Source organism: Lissotriton helveticus, chromosome 7, assembly GCF_964261635.1.
Source record: "Lissotriton helveticus chromosome 7, aLisHel1.1, whole genome shotgun sequence".
NCBI classification, from domain to species: domain Eukaryota; kingdom Metazoa; phylum Chordata; class Amphibia; order Caudata; family Salamandridae; genus Lissotriton; species Lissotriton helveticus.
Genome location: NC_136068.1, coordinates 546,853,780 through 546,877,562, shown reverse-complemented (window position 1 = coordinate 546,877,562; position 23,783 = coordinate 546,853,780).

The following is a 23,783-nucleotide window of genomic DNA, read 5'->3' as shown; positions in this document are numbered from 1 at the left end:
CATGTTCAAAGTGATTTTCATGCTTCCAGGGGCCCGGGAAGTGAATTAAATACCATTTGGAGGCATTTAATGTTCAAGCAAAAACAGGTGATTTTTGACAAAAGAGATAACACCCCCCCATTACGGCATGCTTCCGAAAGGTGAAAAATGGTCCGTTTTCAAATGTTTTATTTTTGAACGTCAGTTCACATTTGTAGGTAGATCATCAGTTTTAGAGCTAAAATTAGCATGTTTAAAGTGATTTTCAGGCTTCCAGGGGCCTGGGAAGTGAATTAAATATAATTTGGAGGCATTTAATGTTCAAGCAAAAACAGGTGATTTTTGACAAAAGAGATAACACCCCCCATTACGTCATGCTTCAGAAAGGTGAAAAATGGTCAGTTTTCAAATGTTTTATTTTTGAACGTCAGTTCACATTTGTAGGTAGATCATCAGTTTTAGAGCTAAAATTAGCATGTTTAAAGTGATTTTCATGCTTCCAGGGCCCCGGGAAGTGAATTAAATACCTTTTGGAGGCATTTAATGTTCAAGCAAAAACAGGTGATTTTTGACAAAAGAGATAACACCCCCCCATTACGTCATGCTTCAGAAAGGTGAAAAATGGTCCGTTTTCAAATGTTTTATTTTTGAACGTCAGTTCACATTTGTAGGTAGATCATCAGTTTGAGATCTAAAATTAGCATGTTTAAAATGATTTTCATGCTTCCAGGGGCCCGGGAAGTGAATTAAATACCATTTGGAGGCATTTAATGTTCAAGCAAAAACAGGTGATTTTTGACAAAAGAGATAACACCCCCCCATTACGTCATGCTTCAGAAAGGTGAAAAATGGTCAGTTTTCAAATGTTTTATTTTTGAACGTCAGTTTACATTTGTAGGTAGATCATCAGTTTTAGAGCTAAAATTAGCATGTTTAAAGTGATTTTCATGCTTCCAGGGCCCCGGGAAGTGAATTAAATACCTTTTGGAGGCATTTAATGTTCAAGCAAAAACAGGTGATTTTTGACAAAAGAGATAACACTCCCCCATTACGTCATGCTTCAGAAAGGTGAAAAATGGTCCGTTTTCAAATGTTTTTTTTTTTAACGTCAGTTCACATTTGTAGGTAGATCATCAGTTTTAGAGCTAAAATTAGCATGTTTAAAGTGATTTTCATGCTTCCAGGGGCCCGGGAAGTGAATTAAATACCATTTGGAGGCATTTAATGTTCAAGCAAAAACAGGTGATTTTTGACAAAAGAGATAACACCCCCCCATTACGTCATGCTTCAGAAAGGTGGAAAATGGTCCGTTTTCAAATGTTTTATTTTTGAACGCCAGTTCACATTTGTAGGTAGATCATCAGTTTGAGATCTAAAATTAGCATGTTTAAAGTGATTTTCATGCTTCCAGGGGCCCGGGAAGTGAATTAAATACCATTTGGAGGCATTTAATGTTCAAGCCAAAACAGGTGATTTTTGACAAAAGAGATAACACCCCCCCCATTACGTCATGCTTCAGAAAGGTGAAAAATGGTCCGTTTTCAAATGTTTTATTTTTGAACGTCAGTTCACATTTGTAGGTAGATCATCAGTTTTAGAGCTAAAATTAGCATGTTTAAAGTGATGTTCATGCTTCCACGGGCCCTAAACACAAGATTTGTGGAATGGTTAAAAGTGCATGAAAATGGCCAATTTACTCACTCTGAGGTCTCAAAAAGTGTTTCTTCACCCCGGGAAGTGAATGAAATACCATTTTGAGGCATTTTATGTTCAAGCAAAAACAGGTGATTTTTGACAAAAGAGATAACACTCCCCATTACGTCATGCTTCAGAAAGGTGAAAAATGGTCCGTTTTCAAATGTTTTATTTTTGAACGCCAGTTCACATTTGTAGGTAGATCATCAGTTTTAGAGCTAAAATTAGCATGTTTAAAGTGATTTTCAGGCATCCAGGGCCCGGGAAGTGAATTAAATACCATTTGGAGGCATTTAATGTTCAAGCAAAAACAGGTGATTTTTGACAAAAGAGATAACACCCCCCCATTATGTCATGCTTCAGAAAGGAGAAAAATGGTCCGTTTTCAAATGTTTTATTTTTGAACGTCAGTTCACATTTGTAGGTAGATCATCAGTTTTAGAGCTAAAATTAGCATGTTCAAAGTGATTTTCATGCTTCCAGGGGCCCGGGAAGTGAATTAAATACCATTTGGAGGCATTTAATGTTCAAGCAAAAACAGGTGATTTTTGACAAAAGAGATAACACCCCCCCATTACGGCATGCTTCCGAAAGGTGAAAAATGGTCCGTTTTCAAATGTTTTATTTTTGAACGTCAGTTCACATTTGTAGGTAGATCATCAGTTTTAGAGCTAAAATTAGCATGTTTAAAGTGATTTTCAGGCTTCCAGGGGCCTGGGAAGTGAATTAAATATAATTTGGAGGCATTTAATGTTCAAGCAAAAACAGGTGATTTTTGACAAAAGAGATAACACCCCCCATTACGTCATGCTTCAGAAAGGTGAAAAATGGTCAGTTTTCAAATGTTTTATTTTTGAACGTCAGTTCACATTTGTAGGTAGATCATCAGTTTTAGAGCTAAAATTAGCATGTTTAAAGTGATTTTCATGCTTCCAGGGCCCCGGGAAGTGAATTAAATACCTTTTGGAGGCATTTAATGTTCAAGCAAAAACAGGTGATTTTTGACAAAAGAGATAACACCCCCCCATTACGTCATGCTTCAGAAAGGTGGAAAATGGTCCGTTTTCAAGTGTTTTATTTTTGAACGCCAGTTCACATTTGTAGGTAGATCATCAGTTTGAGATCTAAAATTAGCATGTTTAAAGTGATTTTCATGCTTCCAGGGGCCCAGGAAGTGAATTAAATACCATTTGGAGGCATTTAATGTTCAAGCCAAAACAGGTGATTTTTGACAAGAGAGATAACACCCCCCCATTACGTCATGCTTCAGAAAGGTGAAAAATGGTCCGTTTTCAAATGTTTTATTTTTGAACGTCAGTTCACATTTGTAGGTAGATCATCAGTTTTGGAGCTAAAATTAGCATGTTTAAAGTGATTTTCATGCTTCCAGGGGCCCTAAACACAAGATTTGTGGAATGGTTAAAAGTGCATGAAAATGGCCAATTTACTCACTCTGAGGTCTCAAAAAGTGTTTCTTCACCCCGGGAAGTGAATTAAATACCATTTGGAGGCATTTAATGTTCAAGCAAAAACAGGTGAATTTTGACAAAAGAGATAACACCCCCCCATTACGTCTTGCTTCAGAAAGGTGAAAAATGGTCCGTTTTCAAATGTTTTATTTTTGAATGTCAGTTGACATTTGTAGGTAGATCATCAGTTTTAGAGTTAAAATTAGCATGTTTAAAGTGATTTTCATGCTTCCAGGGGCCCGGGAAGTGAATTAAATACCATTTGGAGGCATTTAATGTTCAAGCAAAAACAGGTGATTTTTGACAAAAGAGATAACACCCCCCCCATTACGTCATGCTTCAGAAAGGTGAAAAATGGTCCGTTTTCAAATGTTTTATTTTTGAACGCCAGTTCACATTTGTTGGTAGATCATCAGTTTTAGAGCTAAAATTAGCATGTTTAAAGTGATTTTCATGCTTCCAGGGGCCCGGGAAGTGAATTAAATACCATTTGGAGGCATTTAATGGTCAAGCAAAAACAGGTGATTTTTGACAAAAGAGATAACACCCCCCATTACGTCATGCTTCAGAAAGGAGAAAAATGGTCCGTTTTCAAATGTTTTATTTTTGAACGTCAGTTCACATTTGTAGGTAGATCATCAGTTTTAGAGCTAAAATTAGCATGTTCAAAGTGATTTTCATGCTTCCAGGGGCCCGGGAAGTGAATTAAATACCATTTGGAGGCATTTAATGTTCAAGCAAAAACAGGTGATTTTTGACAAAAGAGATAACACCCCCCCATTACGTAATGCTTCAGAAAGGTGAAAAATGGTCCGTTTTCAAATGTTTTATTTTTGAACGCCAGTTCACATTTGTAGGTAGATCATCAGTTTTAGAGCTAAAATTAGCATGTTTAAAGTGATTTTCATGCTTCCAGGGGCCCGGGAAGTGAATTAAATACCATTTGGAGGCATTTAATGTTCAAGCAAAAACAGGTGATTTTTGACAAAAGAGATAACACCCCCCCATTACGTCATGCTTCATGAAGGAGAAAAATGGTCCGTTTTCAAATGTTTTATTTTTGAACATCAGTTCACATTTGTAGGTAGATCATCAGTTTTAGAGCTAAAATTAGCATTTTTAAAGTGATTTTCAGGCTTCCAGGGGCCTAGGAAGTGAATTAAAGATCATTTGGAGGCATTTAATGTTCAAGCAAAAACAGGTGATTTTTGACAAAAGAGATAACACCCCCCCATTACGTCATGCTTCAGAAAGGTGAAAAATGGTCCGTTTTCAAATGTTTTATTTTTGAACGTCAGTTCACATTTGTAGGTAGATCATCAGTTTTAGAGCTAAAAATAGCATTTTTAAAGTGATTCTCATGCTTCCAGGGGCCCGGGAAGTGAATTAAATACCATTTGGAGGCATTTAATGTTCAAGCAAAAACAGGTGATTTTTGACAAAAGAGATAACACCCCCCCCCCATTACGTCATGCTTCAGAAAGGTGAAAAATGGTCCGTTTTCAAACGTTTTATTTTTGAACGCCAGTTCACATTTGTAGGTAGATCATCAGTTTGAGATCTAAAATTAGCATGTTTAAAATGATTTTCATGCTTCCAGGGGACCGGGAAGTGAATTAAATACCATTTGGAGGCATTTAATGTTCAGGCAAAAACAGGTGATTTTTGACAAAAGAGATAACACCCCCCATTACGTCATGCTTCAGAAAGGTGAAAAATGGTCAGTTTTCAAATGTTTTATTTTTGAACGTCAGTTCACATTTGTAGGTAGATCATCAGTTTTAGAGCTAAAATTAGCATGTTTAAAGTGATTTTCATGCTTCCAGGGCCCCGGGAAGTGAATTAAATACCTTTTGGAGGCATTTAATGTTCAAGCAAAAACAGGTGATTTTTGACAAAAGAGATAACACCCCCCCATTACGTCATGCTTCAGAAAGGTGGAAAATGGTCCGTTTTCAAGTGTTTTATTTTTGAACGCCAGTTCACATTTGTAGGTAGATCATCAGTTTGAGATCTAAAATTAGCATGTTTAAAGTGATTTTCATGCTTCCAGGGGCCCAGGAAGTGAATTAAATACCATTTGGAGGCATTTAATATTCAAGCCAAAACAGGTGATTTTTGACAAGAGAGATAACACCCCCCCATTACGTCATGCTTCAGAAAGGTGAAAAATGGACCGTTTTCAAATGTTTTATTTTTGAACGTCTGTTCACATTTGTAGGTAGATCATCAGTTTTGGAGCTAAAATTAGCATGTTTAAAGTGATTTTCATGCTTCCAGGGGCCCTAAACACAAGATTTGTGGAATGGTTAAAAGTGCATGAAAATGGCCAATTTACTCACTCTGAGGTCTCAAAAAGTGTTTCTTCACCCCGGGAAGTGAATTAAATACCATTTGGAGGCATTTAATGTTCAAGCAAAAACAGGTGAATTTTGACAAAAGAGATAACACCCCCCCATTACGTCTTGCTTCAGAAAGGTGAAAAATGGTCCGTTTTCAAATGTTTTATTTTTGAATGTCAGTTGACATTTGTAGGTAGATCATCAGTTTTAGAGTTAAAATTAGCATGTTTAAAGTGATTTTCATGCTTCCAGGGGCCCGGGAAGTGAATTAAATACCATTTGGAGGCATTTAATGTTCAAGCAAAAACAGGTGATTTTTGACAAAAGAGATAACACCCCCCCCCATTACGTCATGCTTCAGAAAGGTGAAAAATGGTCCGTTTTCAAATGTTTTATTTTTGAACGCCAGTTCACATTTGTAGGTAGATCATCAGTTTTAGAGCTAAAATTAGCATGTTTAAAGTGATTTTCAGGCATCCAGGGCCCGGGAAGTGAATTAAATACCATTTGGAGGCATTTAATGTTCAAGCAAAAACAGGTGATTTTTGACAAAAGAGATAACACCCCCCCATTATGTCATGCTTCAGAAAGGAGAAAAATGGTCCGTTTTCAAATGTTTTATTTTTAAACGTCAGTTCACATTTGTAGGTAGATCATCAGTTTTAGAGCTAAAATTAGCATGTTCAAAGTGATTTTCATGCTTCCAGGGGCCCGGGAAGTGAATTAAATACCATTTGGAGGCATTTAATGTTCAAGCAAAAACAGGTGATTTTTGACAAAAGAGATAACACCCCCCCATTACGGCATGCTTCCGAAAGGTGAAAAATGGTCCGTTTTCAAATGTTTTATTTTTGAACGTCAGTTCACATTTGTAGGTAGATCATCAGTTTTAGAGCTAAAATTAGCATGTTTAAAGTGATTTTCAGGATTCCAGGGGCCTGGGAAGTGAATTAAATATCATTTGGAGGCATTTAATGTTCAAGCAAAAACAGGTGATTTTTGACAAAAGAGATAACACCCCCCATTACGTCATGCTTCAGAAAGGTGAAAAATGGTCCGTTTTCAAATGTTTTATTTTTGAATGTCAGTTCACATTTGTAGGTAGATCATCAGTTTTAGAGCTAAAATTAGCATTTTTAAAGTGATTTTCATGCTTCCAGGGACCCGGGAAGTGAATTAAATACCATTTGGAGGCATTTAATGTTCAAGCAAAAACAGGTGATTTTTGACAAAAGAGATAACATCCCCCCCCCATTACGTCATGCTTCAGAAAGGTGAAAAATGGTCCGTTTTCAAATGTTTTATTTTTGAACGCCAGTTCACATTTGTAGGTAGATCATCAGTTTGAGATCTAACATTAGCATGTTTAAAATGATTTTCATGCTTCCAGGGGCCCGGGAAGTGAATTAAATACCATTTGGAGGCATTTAATGTTCAAGCAAAAACAGGTCATTTTTGACAAAAGAGATAACACCCCCCCATTACGGCATGCTTCCGAAAGGTGAAAAATGGTCCGTTTTCAAATGTTTTATTTTTGAACGTCAGTTCACATTTGTAGGTAGATCATCAGTTTTAGAGCTAAAATTAGCATGTTTAAAGTGATTTTCAGGCTTCCAGGGGCCTGGGAAGTGAATTAAATATCATTTGGAGGCATTTAATGTTCAAGCAAAAACAGGTGATTTTTGACAAAAGAGATAACACCCCCCATTACGTCATGCTTCAGAAAGGTGAAAAATGGTCCGTTTTCAAATGTTTTATTTTTGAATGTCAGTTCACATTTGTAGGTAGATCATCAGTTTTAGAGCTAAAATTAGCATTTTTAAAGTGATTTTCATGCTTCCAGGGGCCCGGGAAGTGAATTAAATACCATTTGGAGGCATTTAATGTTCAAGCAAAAACAGGTGATTTTTGACACAAGAGATAACACCCCCCCATTACGTCATGCTTCATAAAGGAGAAAAATGGTCCGTTTTCAAATGTTTTATTTTTGAACGTCAGTTCACATTTGTAGGTAGATCATCAGTTTTAGAGCTAAAATTAGCATGTTCAAAGTGATTTTCATGCTTCCAGGGGCCCGGGAAGTGGATTAAATACCATTTGGAGGCATTTAATGTTCAAGCAAAAACAGGTGATTTTTGACAAAAGAGATAACACCCCCCCATTACGTCATGCTTCAGAAAGGAGAAAAATGGTCCGTTTTCAAATGTTTTATTTTTGAACGTCAGTTCACATTTGTAGGTAGATCATCAGTTTTAGAGTTAAAATTAGCATGTTTAAAGTGATTTTCATGCTTCCAGGGGCCCGGGAAGTGAATTAAATACCATTTGGAGGCATTTAAGGTTCAAGCAAAAACAGGTGATTTTTGACAAACGAGATAACACCCCCCATTACGTCATGCTTCAGAAAGGTGAAAAATGGTCCGTTTTCAAATGTTTTATTTTTGAACGTCAGTTCACATTTGTAGGTAGATCATCAGTTTTAGAGCTAAAATTAGCATGTTTAAAGTGATTTTCATGCTTCCAGGGGCCCGGGAAGTGAATTAAATACCATTTGGAGGCATTTAATATTCAAGCAAACACAGGTGATTTTTTACAAAAGAGATAACACCCCCCCATTACGGCATGCTTCCGAAAGGTGAAAAATGGTCCGTTTTCAAATGTTTTATTTTTGAACGTCAGTTCACATTTGTAGGTAGATCATCAGTTTTAGAGCTAAAATTAGCATGTTTAAAGTGATTTTCAGGCTTCCAGGGGCCTGGGAAGTGAATTAAATATCATTTGGAGGCATTTAATGTTCAAGCAAAAACAGGTGATTTTTGACAAAAGAGATAACACCCCCCATTACGTCTTGCTTCAGAAAGGTGAAAAATGGTCTGTTTTCAAATGTTTTATTTTTGAACGTCAGTTCACATTTGTAGGTAGATCATCAGTTTTAGAGCTAAAATTAGCATTTTTAAAGTGATTTTCATGCTTCCAGGGGCCCGGGAAGTGAATTAAATACCATTTGGAGGCATTTAATGTTCAAGCAAAAACAGTTGATTTTTGACAAAAGAGATAACACCCCCCCCATTACGTCATGCTTCAGAAAGGTGAAAAATGGTCCGTTTTCAAATGTTTTATTTTTGAACGCCAGTTCACATTTGTAGGTAGATCATCAGTTTGAGATCTAAAATGAGCATGTTTAAAATGATTTTCATGCTTCCAGGGGCCCGGGAAGTGAATTAAATACCATTTGGAGGCATTTAATGTTCAAGCAAAAACAGGTGATTGTTGACAATAGAGATAACACCCCCCCATTACGTCATGCTTCAGAAAGGTGAAAAATTGTCCATTTTCAAATGTTTTATTTTTGAACGCCAGTTCACATTTGTAGGTAGATCATCAGTTTTAGAGCTAAAATTAGCATGTTTAAAGTGATTTTCAAGCTTCCAGGGGCCCGGGAAGTGAATTAAATTCCATTTGGAGGCATTTAATGTTCAAGCAAAAACAAGTGATTTTTGACAAAAGAGATAACACCCCCCATTATGTCATGCTTCAGAAAGGTGAAAAATGGTCCGTTTTCAAATGTTTTATTTTTGAACGTCAGTTGACATTTGTAGGTAGATCATCAGTTTCAGAGCTAAAATTAGCATTTTTAAAGTGATTTTCATGCTTCCAGGGGCCCGGGAAGTGAACTAAATACCATTTGGAGGCATTTAATGTTCAAGCAAAAACAGGTGATTTTTGACAAAAGAGATAACACCCCCCCATTACGTCATGCTTCAGAAAGGTGAAAAATGGTCCGTTTTCAAATGTTTTATTTTTGAACGCCAGTTCACATTTGTAGGTAGATCATCAGTTTGAGATCTAAAATTAGCATGTTTAAAATGATTTTCATGCTTCCAGGGGCCCGGGAAGTGAATTAAATACCATTTGGAGGCATTTAATGTTCAAGCAAAAACAGGTGATTTTTGACAAAAGAGATAACACCCCCCCCATTACGTCATGCTTCAGAAAGGTGAAAAATGGTCAGTTTTCAAATGTTTTATTTTTGAACGTCAGTTCACATTTGTAGGTAGATCATCAGTTTTAGAGCTAAAATTAGCATGTTTAAAGTGATTTTCATGCTTCCAGGGCCCCGGGAAGTGAATTAAATACCTTTTGGAGGCATTTAATGTTCAAGCAAAAACAGGTGATTTTTGACAAAAGAGATAACACCCCCCCATTACGTCATGCTTCAGAAAGGTGAAAAATGGTCCGTTTTCAAATGTTTTATTTTTGAACGCCAGTTCACATTTGTAGGTAGATCATCAGTTTGAGATCTAAAATTAGCATGTTTAAAATGATTTTCATGCTTCCAGGGGCCCGGGAAGTGAATTAAATACCATTTGGAGGCATTTAATGTTCAAGCAAAAACAGGTCATTTTTGACAAAAGAGATAACACCCCCCCATTACGGCATGCTTCCGAAAGGTGAAAAATGGTCCGTTTTCAAATGTTTTATTTTTGAACGTCAGTTCACATTTGTAGGTAGATCATCAGTTTTAGAGCTAAAATTAGCATGTTTAAAGTGATTTTCAGGCTTCCAGGGGCCTGGGAAGTGAATTAAATATCATTTGGAGGCATTTAATGTTCAAGCAAAAACAGGTGATTTTTGACAAAAGAGATAACACCCCCCATTACGTCATGCTTCATAAAGGAGAAAAATGGTCCGTTTTCAAATGTTTTATTTTTGAACGTCAGTTCACATTTGTAGGTAGATCATCAGTTTTAGAGCTAAAATTAGCATGTTCAAAGTGATTTTCATGCTTCCAGGGGCCCGGGAAGTGGATTAAATACCATTTGGAGGCATTTAATGTTCAAGCAAAAACAGGTGATTTTTGACAAAAGAGATAACACCCCCCCATTACGTCATGCTTCAGAAAGGAGAAAAATGGTCCGTTTTCAAATGTTTTATTTTTGAACGTCAGTTCACATTTGTAGGTAGATCATCAGTTTTAGAGTTAAAATTAGCATGTTTAAAGTGATTTTCATGCTTCCAGGGGCCCGGGAAGTGAATTAAATACCATTTGGAGGCATTTAAGGTTCAAGCAAAAACAGGTGATTTTTGACAAACGAGATAACACCCCCCATTACGTCATGCTTCAGAAAGGTGAAAAATGGTCCGTTTTCAAATGTTTTATTTTTGAACGTCAGTTCACATTTGTAGGTAGATCATCAGTTTTAGAGCTAAAATTAGCATGTTTAAAGTGATTTTCATGCTTCCAGGGGCCCGGGAAGTGAATTAAATACCATTTGGAGGCATTTAATATTCAAGCAAACACAGGTGATTTTTTACAAAAGAGATAACACCCCCCCATTACGGCATGCTTCCGAAAGGTGAAAAATGGTCCGTTTTCAAATGTTTTATTTTTGAACGTCAGTTCACATTTGTAGGTAGATCATCAGTTTTAGAGCTAAAATTAGCATGTTTAAAGTGATTTTCAGGCTTCCAGGGGCCTGGGAAGTGAATTAAATATCATTTGGAGGCATTTAATGTTCAAGCAAAAACAGGTGATTTTTGACAAAAGAGATAACACCCCCCATTACGTCTTGCTTCAGAAAGGTGAAAAATGGTCTGTTTTCAAATGTTTTATTTTTGAACGTCAGTTCACATTTGTAGGTAGATCATCAGTTTTAGAGCTAAAATTAGCATTTTTAAAGTGATTTTCATGCTTCCAGGGGCCCGGGAAGTGAATTAAATACCATTTGGAGGCATTTAATGTTCAAGCAAAAACAGTTGATTTTTGACAAAAGAGATAACACCCCCCCCATTACGTCATGCTTCAGAAAGGTGAAAAATGGTCCGTTTTCAAATGTTTTATTTTTGAACGCCAGTTCACATTTGTAGGTAGATCATCAGTTTGAGATCTAAAATGAGCATGTTTAAAATGATTTTCATGCTTCCAGGGGCCCGGGAAGTGAACTAAATACCATTTGGAGGCATTTAATGTTCAAGCAAAAACAGGTGATTGTTGACAAAAGAGATAACACCCCCCCCATTACGTCATGCTTCAGAAAGGTGAAAAATTGTCCATTTTCAAATGTTTTATTTTTGAACGCCAGTTCACATTTGTAGGTAGATCATCAGTTTTAGAGCTAAAATTAGCATGTTTAAAGTGATTTTCAAGCTTCCAGGGGCCCGGGAAGTGAATTAAATTCCATTTGGAGGCATTTAATGTTCAAGCAAAAACAGGTGATTTTTGACAAAAGACATAACACCCCCCATTATGTCATGCTTCAGAAAGGTGAAAAATGGTCCGTTTTCAAATGTTTTATTTTTGAACGTCAGTTGACATTTGTAGGTAGATCATCAGTTTCAGAGCTAAAATTAGCATTTTTAAAGTGATTTTCATGCTTCCAGGGGCCCGGGAAGTGAATTAATTACCATTTGGAGGCATTTAATGTTCAAGCAAAAACAGGTGATTTTTGACAAAAGAGATAACACCCCCCCATTACGTCATGCTTCAGAAAGGTGAAAAATGGTCCGTTTTCAAATGTTTTATTTTTGAACGCCAGTTCACATTTGTAGGTAGATCATCAGTTTGAGATCTAAAATTAGCATGTTTAAAATGATTTTCATGCTTCCAGGGGCCCGGGAAGTGAATTAAATACCATTTGGAGACATTTAATGTTCAAGCAAAAACAGGTGATTTTTGACAAAAGAGATAACACCCCCCCATTACGTCATGCTTCAGAAAGGTGAAAAATGGTCAGTTTTCAAATGTTTTATTTTTGAACGTCAGTTCACATTTGTAGGTAGATCATCAGTTTTAGAGCTAAAATTAGCATGTTTAAAGTGATTTTCATGCTTCCAGGGCCCCGGGAAGTGAATTAAATACCTTTTGGAGGCATTTAATGTTCAAGCAAAAACAGGTGATTTTTGACAAAAGAGATAACACCCCCCCATTACGTCATGCTTCAGAAAGGTGAAAAATGGTCCGTTTTCAAATGTTTTATTTTTGAACGTCAGTTCACATTTGTAGGTAGATCATCAGTTTTAGAGCTAAAATTAGCATGTTTAAAGTGATTTTCATGCTTCCAGGGGCCCGGGAAGTGAATTAAATACCATTTGGAGGCATTTAATGTTCAAGCAAAAACAGGTGATTTTTGACAAAAGAGATAACACCCCCCCCCATTACGTCATGCTTCAGAAAGGTGAAAAATGGTCAGTTTTCAAATGTTTTATTTTTGAACGTCAGTTCACATTTGTAGGTAGATCATCAGTTTTAGAGCTAAAATTAGCATGTTTAAAGTGATTTTCAGGCATCCAGGGGCCCGGGAAGTGAATTAAATACCATTTGGAGGCATTTAATGTTCAAGCAAAAACAGGTGATTTTTGACAAAAGAGATAACACCACCCCCATTACGTCATGCTTCAGAAAGGTGAAAAATGGTCCGTTTTCAAATGTTTTATTTTTGAACGCCAGTTCACATTTGTAGGTAGATCATCAGTTTTAGAGCTAAAATTAGCATTTTTAAAGTGATTTTCATGCTTCCAGGGGCCCGGGAAGTGAATTAAATACCATTTGGAGGCATTTAATGTTCAAGCAAAAACAGGTGATTTTTGACAAAAGAGATAACACCCCCCCATTACGTCATGCTTCAGAAAGGAGAAAAATGGTCCGTTTTCAAATGTTTTATTTTTGAACGTCAGTTCACATTTGTAGGTAGATCATCAGTTTTAGAGCTAAAATTAGCATGTTCAAAGTGATTTTCATGCTTCCAGGGGCCCGGGAAGTGAATTAAATACCATTTGGAGGCATTTAATGTTCAAGCAAAAACATGTGATTTTTGACAAAAGAGATAACACCCCCCCATTACGGCATGCTTCCGAAAGGCGAAAAATTGTCCTTTTTCAAATGTTTTATTTTTGAACGTCAGTTCACATTTGTAGGTAGATCATCAGTTTTAGAGCTAAAATTAGCATGTTTAAAGTGATTTTCAGGCTTCCAGGGGCCTGGGAAGTGAATTAAATATCATTTGGAGGCATTTAATGTTCAAGCAAAAACAGGTGATTTTTGACAAAAGAGATAACACCCCCCATTACGTCATGCTTCAGAAAGGTGAAAAATGGTCCGTTTTCAAATGTTTTATTTTTGAATGTCAGTTCACATTTGTAGGTAGATCATCAGTTTTAGAGCTAAAATTAGCATTTTTAAAGTGATTTTCATGCTTCCAGGGGCCCGGGAAGTGAATTAAATACCATTTGGAGGCATTTAATGTTCAAGCAAAAACAGGTGATTTTTGACAAAAGAGATAACATCCCCCCCCCCATTACGTCATGCTTCAGAAAGGTGAAAAATGGTCCGTTTTCAAATGTTTTATTTTTGAACGCCAGTTCACATTTGTAGGTAGATCATCAGTTTGAGATCTAAAATTAGCATGTTTAAAATGATTTTCATTCTTCCAGGGGCCCGGGAAGTGAATTAAATACCATTTGGAGGCATTTAATGTTCAAGCAAAAACAGGTGATTTTTGACAAAAGAGATAACACCCCCCCATTACGGCATGCTTCCGAAAGGTGAAAAATGGTCCGTTTTCAAATGTTTTATTTTTGAACGTCAGTTCACATTTGTAGGTAGATCATCAGTTTTAGAGCTAAAATTAGCATTTTTAAAGTGATTCTCATGCTTCCAGGGGCCTGGGAAGTGAATTAAATACCATTTGGAGGCATTTAATGTTCAAGCAAAAACAGGTGATTTTTGACAAAAGAGATAACACCCCCCCCCCATTACGTCATGCTTCAGAAAGGTGAAAAATGGTCCGTTTTCAAATGTTTTATTTTTGAACGCCAGTTCACATTTGTAGGTAGATCATCAGTTTGAGATCTAAAATTAGCATGTTTAAAATGATTTTCATGCTTCCAGGGGACCGGGAAGTGAATTAAATACCATTTGGAGGCATTTAATGTTCAAGCAAAAACAGGTGATTTTTGACAAAAGAGATAACACCCCCCATTACGTCATGCTTCAGAAAGGTGAAAAATGGTCAGTTTTCAAATGTTTTATTTTTGAACGTCAGTTCACATTTGTAGGTAGATCATCAGTTTTAGAGCTAAAATTAGCATGTTTAAAGTGATTAGCATGCTTCCAGGGCCCCGGGAAGTGAATTAAATACCTTTTGGAGGCATTTAATGTTCAAGCAAAAACAGGTGATTTTTGACAAAAGAGATAACACCCCCCCATTACGTCATGCTTCAGAAAGGTGGAAAATGGTCCGTTTTCAAGTGTTTTATTTTTGAACGCCAGTTCACATTTGTAGGTAGATCATCAGTTTGAGATCTAAAATTAGCATGTTTAAAGTGATTTTCATGCTTCCAGGGGCCCAGGAAGTGAATTAAATACCATTTGGAGGCATTTAATGTTCAAGCAAAAACAGGTGATTTTTGACAAAAGAGATAACACCCCCCCATTACGGCATGCTTCCGAAAGGCGAAAAATGGTCCTTTTTCAAATGTTTTATTTTTGAACGTCAGTTCACATTTGTAGGTAGATCATCAGTTTTAGAGCTAAAATTAGCATGTTTAAAGTGATTTTCAGGCTTCCAGGGGCCTGGGAAGTGAATTAAATATCATTTGGAGGCATTTAATGTTCAAGCAAAAACAGGTGATTTTTGACAAAAGAGATAACACCCCCCATTATGTCATGCTTCAGAAAGGTGAAAAATGGTCAGTTTTCAAATGTTTTATTTTTGAACGTCAGTTCACATTTGTAGGTAGATCATCAGTTTTAGAGCTAAAATTAGCATGTTCAAAGTGATTTTCATGCTTCCAGGGGCCCGGGAAGTGAATTAAATACCATTTGGAGGCATTTAATGTTCAAGCAAAAACAGGTGATTTTTGACAAAAGAGATAACACCCCCCCATTACGGCATGCTTCCGAAAGGCGAAAAATGGTCCTTTTTCAAATGTTTTATTTTTGAACGTCAGTTCACATTTGTAGGTAGATCATCAGTTTTAGAGCTAAAATTAGCATGTTTAAAGTGATTTTCAGGCTTCCAGGGGCCTGGGAAGTGAATTAAATATCATTTGGAGGCATTTAATGTTCAAGCAAAAACAGGTGATTTTTGACAAAAGAGATAACACCCCCCATTACGTCATGCTTCAGAAAGGTGAAAAATGGTCCGTTTTCAAATGTTTTATTTTTGAATGTCAGTTCACATTTGTAGGTAGATCATCAGTTTTAGAGCTAAAATTAGCATTTTTAAAGTGATTTTCATGCTTCCAGGGGCCCGGGAAGTGAATTAAATACCATTTGGAGGCATTTAATGTTCAAGCAAAAACAGGTGATTTTTGACAAAAGAGATAACATCCCCCCCCATTACGTCATGCTTCAGAAAGGTGAAAAATGGTCCGTTTTCAAATGTTTTATTTTTGAACGCCAGTTCACATTTGTAGGTAGATCATCAGTTTGAGATCTAAAATTAGCATGTTTAAAATGATTTTCATTCTTCCAGGGGCCCGGGAAGTGAATTAAATACCATTTGGAGGCATTTAATGTTCAAGCAAAAACAGGTGATTTTTGACAAAAGAGATAACACCCCCCCATTACGGCATGCTTCCGAAAGGTGAAAAATGGTCCGTTTTCAAATGTTTTATTTTTGAATGTCAGTTCACATTTGTAGGTAGATCATCAGTTTTAGAGTTAAAATTAGCATTTTTAAAGTGATTCTCATGCTTCCAGGGGCCTGGGAAGTGAATTAAATACCATTTGGAGGCATTTAATGTTCAAGCAAAAACAGGTGATTTTTGACAAAAGAGATAACACCCCCCCCCCATTACGTCATGCTTCAGAAAGGTGAAAAATGGTCCGTTTTCAAATGTTTTATTTTTGAACGCCAGTTCACATTTGTAGGTAGATCATCAGTTTGAGATCTAAAATTAGCATGTTTAAAATGATTTTCATGCTTCCAGGGGACCGGGAAGTGAATTAAATACCATTTGGAGGCATTTAATGTTCAAGCAAAAACAGGTGATTTTTGACAAAAGAGATAACACCCCCCATTACGTCATGCTTCAGAAAGGTTAAAAATGGTCAGTTTTCAAATGTTTTATTTTTGAACGTCAGTTCACATTTGTAGGTAGATCATCAGTTTTAGAGCTAAAATTAGCATGTTTAAAGTGATTTTCATGCTTCCAGGGCCCCGGGAAGTGAATTAAATACCTTTTGGAGGCATTTAATGTTCAAGCAAAAACAGGTGATTTTTGACAAAAGAGATAACACCCCCCCATTACGTCATGCTTCAGAAAGGTGGAAAATGGTCCGTTTTCAAGTGTTTTATTTTTGAACGCCAGTTCACATTTGTAGGTAGATCATCAGTTTGAGATCTAAAATTAGCTTGTTTAAAGTGATTTTCATGCTTCCAGGGGCCCAGGAAGTGAATTAAATACCATTTGGAGGCATTTAATGTTCAAGCCAAAACAGGTGATTTTTGACAAGAGAGATAACACCCCCCCATTACGTCATGCTTCAGAAAGGTGAAAAATGGTCCGTTTTCAAATGTTTTATTTTTGAACGTCAGTTCACATTTGTAGGTAGATCATCAGTTTTGGAGCTAAAATTAGCATGTTTAAAGTGATTTTCATGCTTCCAGGGGCCCTAAACACAAGATTTGTGGAATGGTTAAAAGTGCATGAAAATGGCCAATTTACTCACTCTGAGGTCTCAAAAAGTGTTTCTTCACCCCGGGAAGTGAATTAAATACCATTTGGAGGCATTTAATGTTCAAGCAAAAACAGGTGAATTTTGACAAAAGAGATAACACCCCCCCATTACGTCTTGCTTCAGAAAGGTGAAAAATGGTCCGTTTTCAAATGTTTTATTTTTGAATGTCAGTTGACATTTGTAGGTAGATCATCAGTTTTAGAGTTAAAATTAGCATGTTTAAAGTGATTTTCATGCTTCCAGGGGCCCGGGAAGTGAATTAAATACCATTTGGAGGCATTTAATGTTCAAGCAAAAACAGGTGATTTTTGACAAAAGAGATAACACCCCCCCCATTACGTCATGCTTCAGAAAGGTGAAAAATGGTCCGTTTTCAAATGTTTTATTTTTGAACGCCAGTTCACATTTGTTGGTAGATCATCAGTTTTAGAGCTAAAATTAGCATGTTTAAAGTGATTTTCATGCTTCCAGGGGCCCGGGAAGTGAATTAAATACCATTTGGAGGCATTTAATGTTCAAGCAAAAACAGGTGATTTTTGACAAAAGAGATAACACCCCCCATTACGTCATGCTTCAGAAAGGAGAAAAATGGTCCGTTTTCAAATGTTTTATTTTTGAACGTCAGTTCACATTTGTAGGTAGATCATCAGTTTTAGAGCTAAAATTAGCATGTTCAAAGTGATTTTCATGCTTCCAGGGGCCCGGGAAGTGAATTAAATACCATTTGGAGGCATTTAATGTTCAAGCAAAAACAGGTGATTTTTGACAAAAGAGATAACACCCCCCATTACGTCATGCTTCAGAAAGGAGAAAAATGGTCCGTTTTCAAATGTTTTATTTTTGAACGTCAGTTCACATTTGTAGGTAGATCATCAGTTTTAGAGCTAAAATTAGCATGTTCAAAGTGATTTTCATGCTTCCAGGGGCCCGGGAAGTGAATTAAATACCATTTGGAGGCATTTAATGTTCAAGCAAAAACAGGTGATTTTTGACAAAAGAGATAACACCCCCCCCCCATTACGTCATGCTTCAGAAAGGTGAAAAATGGTCCGTTTTCAAATGTTTTATTTTTGAACGCCAGTTCACATTTGTAGGTAGATCATCAGTTTGAGATCTAAAATTAGCATGTTTAAAATGATTTTCATGCTTCCAGGGGACCGGGAAGTGAATTAAATACCATTTGGAGGCATTTAATGTTCAAGCAAAAACAGGTGATTTTTGACAAAAGAGATAACACCCCCCATTACGTCATGCTTCAGAAAGGTGAAAAATGGTCAGTTTTTAAATGTTTTATTTTTGAACGTCAGTTCACATTTGTAGGTAGATCATCAGTTTTAGAGCTAAAATTAGCATGTTTAAAGTGATTTTCATGCTTCCAGGGCCCCGGGAAGTGAATTAAATACCTTTTGGAGGCATTTAATGTTCAAGCAAAAACAGGTGATTTTTGACAAAAGAGATAACACCCCCCCATTACGTCATGCTTCAGAAAGGTGGAAAATGGTCCGTTTTCAAATGTTTTATTTTTGAACGTCAGTTCACATTTGTAGGTAGATCATCAGTTTTAGAGCTAAAATTAGCATGTTTAAAGTGATTTTCAGGCTTCCAGGGGCCTGGGAAGTGAATTAAATATCATTTGGAGGCATTTAATGTTCAAGCAAAAACAGGTGATTTTTGACAAAAGAGATAACACCCCCCATTACGTCATGCTTCAGAAAGGTGAAAAATGGTCCGTTTTCAAATGTTTTACTTTTGAATGTCAGTTCACATTTGTAGGTAGATCATCAGTTTTAGAGCTAAAATTAGCATTTTTAAAGTGATTTTCATGCTTCCAGGGACCCGGGAAGTGAATTAAATACCATTTGGAGGCATTTAATGTTCAAGCAAAAACAGGTGATTTTTGACAAAAGAGATAACATCCCCCCCCCATTACGTCATGCTTCAGAAAGGTGAAAAATGGTCCGTTTTCAAATGTTTTATTTTTGAATGCCAGTTCACATTTGTAGGTAGATCATCAGTTTGAGATCTAAAATTAGCATGTTTAAAATGATTTTCATGCTTCCAGGGGCCCGGGAAGTGAATTAAATACCATTTGGAGGCATTTAATGTTCAAGCAAAAACAGGTGATTTTTGACAAAAGAGATAACACCCCCCCATTACGGCATGCTTCCGAAAGGTGAAAAATGGTCCGTTTTCAAATGTTTTATTTTTGAACGTCAGTTCACATTTGTAGGTAGATCATCAGTTTTAGAGCTAAAATTAGCATGTTTAAAGTGATTTTCAGGCTTCCAGGGGCCTGGGAAGTGAATTAAATATCATTTGGAGGCATTTAATGTTCAAGCAAAAACAGGTGATTTTTGACAAAAGAGATAACACCCCCCATTACGTCATGCTTCAGAAAGGTGAAAAATGGTCCGTTTTCAAATGTTTTATTTTTGAATGTCAGTTCACATTTGTAAGTAGATAATCAGTTTTAGAGCTAAAATTAGCATTTTTAAAGTGATTTTCATGCTTCCAGGGGCCCGGGAAGTGAATTAAATACCATTTGGAGGCATTTAATGTTCAAGCAAAAACAGGTGATTTTTGACACAAGAGATAACACCCCCCCATTACGTCATGCTTCATAAAGGAGAAAAATGGTCCGTTTTCAAATGTTTTATTTTTGAACGTCAGTTCACATTTGTATGTAGATCATCAGTTTTAGAGCTAAAATTAGCATGTTCAAAGTGATTTTCATGCTTCCAGGGGCCCGGGAAGTGGATTAAATACCATTTGGAGGCATTTAATGTTCAAGCAAAAACAGGTGATTTTTGACAAAAGAGATAACACCCCCCCATTACGTCATGCTTCAGAAAGGAGAAAAATGGTCCGTTTTCAAATGTTTTATTTTTGAACGTCAGTTCACATTTGTAGGTAGATCATCAGTTTTAGAGTTAAAATTAGCATGTTTAAAGTGATTTTCATGCTTCCAGGGGCCCGGGAAGTGAATTAAATACCATTTGGAGGCATTTAAGGTTCAAGCAAAAACAGGTGATTTTTGACAAACGAGATAACACCCCCCATTACGTCATGCTTCAGAAAGGTGAAAAATGGTCCGTTTTCAAATGTTTTATTTTTGAACGTCAGTTCACATTTGTAGGTAGATCATCAGTTTTAGAGCTAAAATTAGCATGTTTAAAGTGATTTTCATGCTTCCAGGGGCCCGGGAAGTGAATTAAATACCATTTGGAGGCATTTAATATTCAAGCAAACACAGGTGATTTTTTACAAAAGAGATAACACCCCCCCATTACGGCATGCTTCCGAAAGGTGAAAAATGGTCCGTTTTCAAATGTTTTATTTTTGAACGTCAGTTCACATTTGTAGGTAGATCATCAGTTTTAGAGCTAAAATTAGCATGTTTAAAGTGATTTTCAGGCTTCCAGGGGCCTGGGAAGTGAAATAAATATCATTTGGAGGCATTTAATGTTCAAGCAAAAACAGGTGATTTTTGACAAAAGAGATAACACCCCCCATTACGTCTTGCTTCAGAAAGGTGAAAAATGGTCTGTTTTCAAATGTTTTATTTTTGAACGTCAGTTCACATTTGTAGGTAGATCATCAGTTTTAGAGCTAAAATTAGCATTTTTAAAGTGATTTTCATGCTTCCAGGGGCCCGGGAAGTGAATTAAATACCATTTGGAGGCATTTAATGTTCAAGCAAAAACAGTTGATTTTTGACAAAAGAGATAACACCCCCCCCCATTACATCATGCTTCAGAAAGGTGAAAAATGGTCCGTTTTCAAATGTTTTATTTTTGAACGCCAGTTCACATTTGTAGGTAGATCATCAGTTTGAGATCTAAAATGAGCATGTTTAAAATGATTTTCATGCTTCCAGGGGCCCGGGAAGTGAATTAAATACCATTTGCAGGCATTTAATGTTCAAGCAAAAACAGGTGATTGTTGACAAAAGAGATAACACCCCCCCATTACGTCATGCTTCAGAAAGGTGAAAAATTGTCCATTTTCAAATGTTTTATTTTTGAACGCCAGTTCACATTTGTAGGTAGATCATCAGTTTTAGAGCTAAAATTAGCATGTTTAAAGTGATTTTCAAGCTTCCAGGGGCCCGGGAAGTGAATTAAATTCCATTTGGAGGCATTTAATGTTCAAGCAAAAACAGGTGATTTTTGACAAAAGAGATAACACCCCCCATTATGTCATGCTTCAGAAAGGTGAAAAATGGTCCGTTTTCAAATGTTTTATTTTTGAACGTCAGTTGACATTTGTAGGTAGATCATCAGTTTCAGAGCTAAAATTAGCATTTTTAAAGTGATTTTCATGCTTCCAGGGGCCCGGGAAGTGAACTAAATACCATTTGGAGGCATTTAATGTTCAAGCAAAAACAGGTGATTTTTGACAAAAGAGATAACACCCCCCCATTACGTCATGCTTCAGAAAGGTGAAAAATGGTCCGTTTTCAAATGTTTTATTTTTGAACGCCAGTTCACATTTGTAGGTAGATCATCAGTTTGAGATCTAAAATTAGCATGTTTAAAATGATTTTCATGCTTCCAGGGGCCCGGGAAGTGAATTAAATACCATTTGGAGGCATTTAATGTTCAAGCAAAAACAGGTGATTTTTGACAAAAGAGATAACACCCCCCCATTACGTCATGCTTCAGAAAGGTGAAAATTGGTCAGTTTTCAAATGTTTTATTTTTGAACGTCAGTTCACATTTGTAGGTAGATCATCAGTTTTAGAGCTAAAATTAGCATGTTTAAAGTGATTTTCATGCTTCCAGGGCCCCGGGAAGTGAATTAAATACCTTTTGGAGGCATTTAATGTTCAAGCAAAAACAGGTGATTTTTGACAAAAGAGATAACACCCCCCCATTACGTCATGCTTCAGAAAGGTGAAAAATGGTCCGTTTTCAAATGTTTTATTTTTGAACGTCAGTTCACATTTGTAGGTAGATCATCAGTTTTAGAGCTAAAATTAGCATGTTTAAAGTGATTTTCATGCTTCCAGGGGCCCGGGAAGTGAATTAAATACCATTTGGAGGCATTTAATGTTCAAGCAAAAACAGGTGATTTTTGACAAAAGAGATAACACCCCCCCCATTACGTCATGCTTCAGAAAGGTGAAAAATGGTCCGTTTTCAAATGTTTTATTTTTGAACGTCAGTTCACATTTGTAGGTAGATCATCAGTTTTAGAGCTAAAATTAGCATGTTTAAAGTGATTTTCAGGCATCCAGGGGCCCGGGAAGTGAATTAAATACCATTTGGAGGCATTTAATGTTCAAGCAAAAACAGGTGATTTTTGACAAAAGAGATAACACCACCCCCATTACGTCATGCTTCAGAAAGGTGAAAAATGGTCCGTTTTCAAATGTTTTATTTTTGAACGCCAGTTCACATTTGTAGGTAGATCATCAGTTTTAGAGCTAAAATTAGCATTTTTAAAGTGATTTTCATGCTTCCAGGGGCCCGGGAAGTGAATTAAATACCATTTGGAGGCATTTAATGTTCAAGCAAAAACAGGTGATTTTTGACAAAAGAGATAACACCCCCCCCATTACGTCATGCTTCAGAAAGGAGAAAAATGGTCCGTTTTCAAATGTTTTATTTTTGAACGTCAGTTCACATTTGTAGGTAGATCATCAGTTTTAGAGCTAAAATTAGCATGTTCAAAGTGATTTTCATGCTTCCAGGGGCCCGGGAAGTGAATTAAATACCATTTGGAGGCATTTAATGTTCAAGCAAAAACAGGTGATTTTTGACAAAAGAGATAACACCCCCCCATTACGGCATGCTTCCGAAAGGCGAAAAATGGTCCTTTTTCAAATGTTTTATTTTTGAACGTCAGTTCACATTTGTAGGTAGATCATCAGTTTTAGAGCTAAAATTAGCATGTTTAAAGTGATTTTCAGGCTTCCAGGGGCCTGGGAAGTGAATTAAATATCATTTGGAGGCATTTAATGTTCAAGCAAAAACAGGTGATTTTTGACAAAAGAGATAACACCCCCCATTACGTCATGCTTCAGAAAGGTGAAAAATGGTCCGTTTTCAAATGTTTTATTTTTGAATGTCAGTTCACATTTGTAGGTAGATCATCAGTTTTAGAGCTAAAATTAGCATTTTTAAAGTGATTTTCATGCTTCCAGGGGCCCGGGAAGTGAATTAAATACCATTTGGAGGCATTTAATGTTCAAGCAAAAACAGGTGATTTTTGACAAAAGAGATAACATCCCCCCCCCCATTACGTCATGCTTCAGAAAGGTGAAAAATGGTCCGTTTTCAAATGTTTTATTTTTGAACGCCAGTTCACATTTGTAGGTAGATCATCAGTTTGAGATCTAAAATTAGCATGTTTAAAATGATTTTCATTCTTCCAGGGGCCCGGGAAGTGAATTAAATACCATTTGGAGGCATTTAATGTTCAAGCAAAAACAGGTGATTTTTGACAAAAGAGATAACACCCCCCCCATTACGGCATGCTTCCGAAAGGTGAAAAATGGTCCGTTTTCAAATGTTTTATTTTTGAACGTCAGTTCACATTTGTAGGTAGATCATCAGTTTTAGAGCTAAAATTAGCATTTTTAAAGTGATTCTCATGCTTCCAGGGGCCTGGG